Below are 6000 nucleotides of genomic sequence, written 5' to 3'. Positions count from 1 at the left end.
AGTATCACCCTCAACCTCAAACAAGTGAACATTACTGTGCAATCACATATTTAGAGTTTTTACTCAGTTCAAGTTTAAAAGTTAAAATTTAATATTTGTTTTCACTGCATGTTACTTCTCCTTAAACAAAGTGTTGTTTTTGATTAATAGATTTTTGCACTTTATTTTTTTGTATTTCAATCCAATTATATTTTAAAAATATTTCAGTTGAGTGGATGATAGAAAATTGCTATTATTGTTTTTTCTTTGAAGTAAATTTAGCCCACTTTTGCTAAAATAGAAAATATAGTCTACTGATGGTGCCTTGAATACCGGTTTCTTTCATTTAATGTTCATGTTATGGGGATATTTATATAAAGGAAATTTGTCTTTTGTGTCTGTTGAAAATTAAAGATTACTGACAGAGCCATAAGAAAATATTGCTTTATTTATCTGATCATATTGTAATATATTTGTTAGGTTTTCAGTAGGTTCAATTAGGTTCACTAGACTATATGCGTCATTTAAAAAATTTTCAATGAACATTCGAACAGTCCGGCCCTCGTCTTGTAGCTGATTTTTTTATTTGGCCCTCCGTCCATTTGACTTTGACACCCCTGCTCTAAGGTATCTATTGCATTGTTTTGTGGTGCTAGCTTTCGGTTTGAGCTTTACATTCAGGGTTGCATTGCAAAAAGATACACTACATGACCAAAAGTATGTGGACAACTGCTCGTCGTACATCTCATTCCAAAATCTTTCTCAAACTGTTGCCACAAAGTTGGAAGCACAGAATCGTCTGGAATGTCATTGTATGCTGTAGCGTTAAGATTTCCCTTCACTGGAATTAAGGGGCCTAGCCCGAACCATGAAAAACAGTCCCAGACCATTATGCCTCCTCCACCAAACTTTACAGTTGCCACTATGCATTAGGGCAGGATCTCTTGGCATCTGCCAAACCCAGATTTGTCCGTCGGACTGCCAGATGGTGAAGCGTAATTCGTTGCTCTGCAGAACGAGTTTCCATTTCTCCAGAGTCCAATGGCGGTGAGCTTCACACCACTCCTGACGACGCTTGGCATTGCGCATGGTGATCTTAGGCTTGTGTGCGGCTGCTTGGCCATGGAAACCCATTTCATTAAGCTCCAAACAGTTATTGTGCTGACTTTGTTTCTAGAAGCAGTTTGGAACTCGGTAGTAAGTGTAGCAACCAAGGACAGATGATTTTTAAGCTCTTCAATACTCAGCAGTCTCGTTCTGTGAGCTTGTGTAGCCTACCACTTTGTGGCTGAGCTGTTGTTGCTCCTAGATGTTTCCACTTCACAATAACAGCACTTACAGTTGACAGGGGCAGCTCTAGCAGGACAAACTGACTTGTTGGAAAGGTGGCATCTTATGACGGTGCCACGTTAAAAATGACTGAGCTCTTCAGTAAGGGCATTCTACTGCCAATGTTTGTCTATGGTGATTGCATGGCTGTGTGCTCGATTTTATACACCTGTCAGCAACGGGTTGGGCTGAAAAAGCTGAATCCACTAATTTGAAGGCGTGTCCACATACTTCTGACTATATAGTGTATGTTATGTTACACAGTAGTGTTTTTAATCATCTAAATCAATCCATCACTCAATCAACCAACTACATTCTACACTAAGGGAAACTACTGGGTAAAGATCAGATTAACATCAACTTTTGGTTGATATTTGACTGAATTCCCATTTAGCAAGCACTTATTGGACCACTGCTGGTTATGAGACAGCACACCACTGCAGGCAGGCAAGTCAATGTCAGAACCTTGTCATTATACTGATGACTAGTGATGGCGGGAAAAATCGATACAGTAGAGTATCACAAAATAATTTTTTGAAGAGATTATATTTATTCTAAGGATCGATTCTCAAAATAAATAAATAAATACAGTATATTATTTTTTTCTTCTTCTTGTAGGTAGTTAACGTTAGCTAGCGCTAGTCATTTGTACCTAGTCCAAAACTCTGGTATTTCTCCTTTTATAGCTTGGCCTCAATATTTTTGTGAGCAAATATGTTTTTAGTGCTACCTGTCTGATCAAAAATGTTCTCATGGCTCTCTCTTGTCCCTCTGCAGCAGACATATAGTGAGCAATATTTTAGAATTGTAAATAAATCGTGATATATATAGAATCGCAACACATATCGTATCGGCACCTAAGTATTGTGATAATATCGTATATTGAGGTCCTTGGCAATTCCCACCCTACTGATGACAGCTGATATGGTAGTGTGCTGCTAGCACAGCATGAGGTTACTAATTGGGAGAAGTCCCAGGTACAGGAAATAAATGCAGGTTAGCGTTTTTCGTCATTAATCGTGTACTGGACGCAGCTCTGCAGAGTAGTCACTTGCTAGCACAGCCACCAAGTCATAAAATCTGATTTGAAACTTAACCCTAACCCTAACTCTAACCTTAACCACACTGCTAACCCTTGTGCCTAACCCTATCCTTAAATTAACATCAAAAAGCTTTAATTTAATTTTTACAATATAGTCAATTTTGAATTTGCAATTGGCCCATCTAGCGCGAATTGCTCAGTTCTGCCTCCAGGACAAGACTCATCCCAATTAACATTAACCTGCAAAATAAGTGAAAGATTATTGCAATACTGCTCAAGATATTGTTGCTAACCATTTGAAAGATGATGCTGAAAAAATTGCAAACTATCCCTACAACTCTGGGCATGTCTTTTTGCTGTCAGCGCATACCAAACCCCCGACACACCACAGATTCAGCCACAGAGCAGCCTGAATCCCATTATAGGGCCAAACCAGCCAAGCTGTACTGGGCTGGCCTTGTTACACATCCACCATAGTTACTGGAACCGCGCTGGAAATATCAGCCCTATTGTGTGAATCAGGTCATGGAGAAGGCCAGCTAAAAGCTTTCTCAGAGATTCTTGTGGTTTCCTGTAGAGAATGATGATGACCAATAGCATAAGCATAAAGGGGCAAGTGGTGGCACCTAATAAATTGAGTCTACAGACAGGTTGGAGCCATTGGAGTCCTTTTATAAGCAGAAGGCTCAGACATTCATAATGATGTAAACCTAGCCTTATCAAAATGCCCAGGTCACAGCTGCCTCCCAAACTTACCCATGAGATGCACTTAGAGCATAATTCTAACAAAATCTTGATTTGAAATTATTGTGGGTGCAGCAATTGAGCAATATTACACTGAACAAAAATCTAAACTCAACATGCAAAAATGTCACAGATTTTTACTGAGTTACAGTTCATAGAAGGAAATCAGTCAACTGAAATAAATTCATTATGCCCTTATCTATGGATTTCACATGACTGTGCAGGGGCTCAGCCATGGCTGGGCCTGGGAGGGCATAGGCCGACCCACTTGGGAGCCAGGAATGAATTTTACTTATCTGGTTCATAAATCATTTAAATAGGTTTGCTAAATTAATCTAATCACCCAGCCTCGTGAATTATGCATGGATGCTTAGGCTAATGTTGTATTCTTACCTTATGAAAGATTCCACCCGCAGACTATTCCAATCTTTCTGTGATATTACTTTTTCTGTAGTCCACAAAAGTCGTGGTCAGTCCTTACATTCCGAATTGAGGAACGACACTGGCGACCGTTAACATCAATCCAACAGTGTGATTTCGAAAATGAACAGGCAGATTTGAAACAATATCAGCACAGCTGTACGTGGCCATTATTGTAGCGTGCACATCCTTTGTCCTATTTGGAGAAAATAACGTATATGCTTAGTTCCCTGTGGCAGTGGGAGTAAACCGCAATAATAAGAAATTATTTATTGGGACAATATCATTTTCTTGGTTGTCGTCTCCTCTGTGCTTAGCCTAGATTTTGAACATCTATACAATACATTATTGATGCGTAATTTCAACTACCCATTTTTTTTCTTTCCCCTGATTGAATATTATTATTTGACTCAGAGGAGAAAAGACTCCTAAGATCTATTTTGATCCAGATGTCATTGCAAAAACATTAGAACTATACTGAACAAAAATATAAAAGCAACATGCCATTTCAAAATTTTACTGAGTTACAGTTCATTAAATTAAATCAGTCAATTGAAATAAATAAATGAGGCACTAATCTATGGATTTCACATGACTGGGCAGTGGTGCAGCCATGCGTGGGCCTGGGAGGGCATAGGACCACCCACATGGGAGCCAGGCCAACCCACTGGGGAGCTGGCCCAGCCAATCAGAATGTTTTTTTCCTCACAAAAGGAAAGAATTACAGACGCACATACTCCTCAGATTCATCAGCTGTCCGGATGGCTGGTCTCAGATGATACCGCAGGTGAAGAAGCCGGATGTAGAGGTCCTGGGCTGGCGTGGTTACATGTGGTCTGCGGTTGTGAGGTCGGTTGGACATACTGTGGCATTGTGTTGTGTGACAAAACTGCACATTTTAAAGTGGCAATTTATTGTCCCAAGCACAAGGTGCACCTGCGTAATGATCGTGCAGTTTAATCCGCTTCTTGAAATGACATACCTGTCAGGTGGATGGATTATCTTGGCAAAGGAGAAATGCTCACTAATAGGAATATAAACAAATTAGTGCACCAACATTTTGAGAAATAACCTTTTTGTGAGTATTGAACATTTTTGGGATCTTTTATTTCAGCTCATGAAACATGGGACCAACACTTTACATGTTGCGTTTATATTTTTGTTCAGGATAGTTTGTAAGTCATTCGTCAAAGTTACACATATTGTTTGTCTACAATCCTTTTAGCCTGGTCTGTTTTTGACAGGCTCTTTCAGAGATGTGGAAGGGAGTGGACAGACACATGGGGTATTGGCTAAGTTCTCATTATGTGGCTTCAGTTGTAGTGGGGTGCTTCCACAGGCCCAACCACTTGGGAGCCAGGCCCAGCCAATCAGAATGAGTTTTTCCCCACAAAATGGCTTAATTACAGACAGAAATACTCCTCAATTTTATCAGCTGTCCTGGTGGCTGGTCTCAGATCCTGCAGGTGAAGAAGCCAGATGTGGAGGCCCTGGGCTGGCACATCTCCTCTGATCTCGGGCAGTAGGAAGTTCAGAGGTTAGACGAGTGGACTAGAAGCCAGAAGGTTTCCAGTTTGAATCCCATGCTGGACAATAGGGGAGGTCAACTGGCCACCACAAGGTAGATCACAGATAGCCTCTCCTGCATTTGAGCGAGTCACTTAAGCCCTACAATCTTCCAGGCGCGCTGTTCTGCAGCTGAATCTGTGCTCCCAATTTGTGGCGTCTGTATGAGCCATTCGGGAGCTTAAGGTAAAATGTCCAACTCTGATGGACTGTCAAAGTCTTTAAAAGTCTCCTCTTTGTCCATGTTTCAGTTTTTCTCTAGACCTTTGTGTGCCGGAGACATTGCCAAAGCAGCAAGGCGCCAGCCCAAGTCTGCAGGCCAAACATCCCCCAAAGTCAACAAATCATCTGATATCAGTCTGGCTTCATCAGTATTTCCAGTCAGTGGACCTGCTTAATCAACAACTCATTACATAAATATACAGTTTACGTATGGCTATGTCCCAAGAAAAATGCTGGCGAGCCATAATGTCCCAGAGTATAGATGAAATAAATTGCAGGATGTGCACCGGCATAAGAACCAGATTCAGAGTGATGCCAAATGATGTATCGAATGATGCTGTATTTGTAATATAAACATACTGTCTAACATGTTGTTCACTTCATTAAACAAATAAATACAATGCCAGCGTTGTCCGTGGCAATGTGGAAGCCTAGTAGCCTATCAAAATAATTTCAATGGAGGTCTCAAACAAAGTGTTGCATAAGGAGCCAAGATTTAGTCCCACGTCCTCCTACTCTTTGGATGAGTAATTTAGTGCTTTGCAAATCTGTCAGTGAAGCTTAGTGAGACACGGGGGAGAGGGGGGGGGGGGGGGGGGGGGCTACAGAATGCATCACATCATCACATATAGAGATAGATAGATACTGTAGATATACAGTACTTGTCAAAAGTTTGGACAAACCTACTCATTCAAGGG

The sequence above is a fragment of the Oncorhynchus clarkii genome, chromosome 9 (assembly GCF_045791955.1).
Source record: "Oncorhynchus clarkii lewisi isolate Uvic-CL-2024 chromosome 9, UVic_Ocla_1.0, whole genome shotgun sequence".
In the NCBI taxonomy this organism is placed as follows: Eukaryota; Metazoa; Chordata; class Actinopteri; order Salmoniformes; family Salmonidae; genus Oncorhynchus; species Oncorhynchus clarkii.
Note: the sequence above shows the minus strand (reverse complement) of the source record.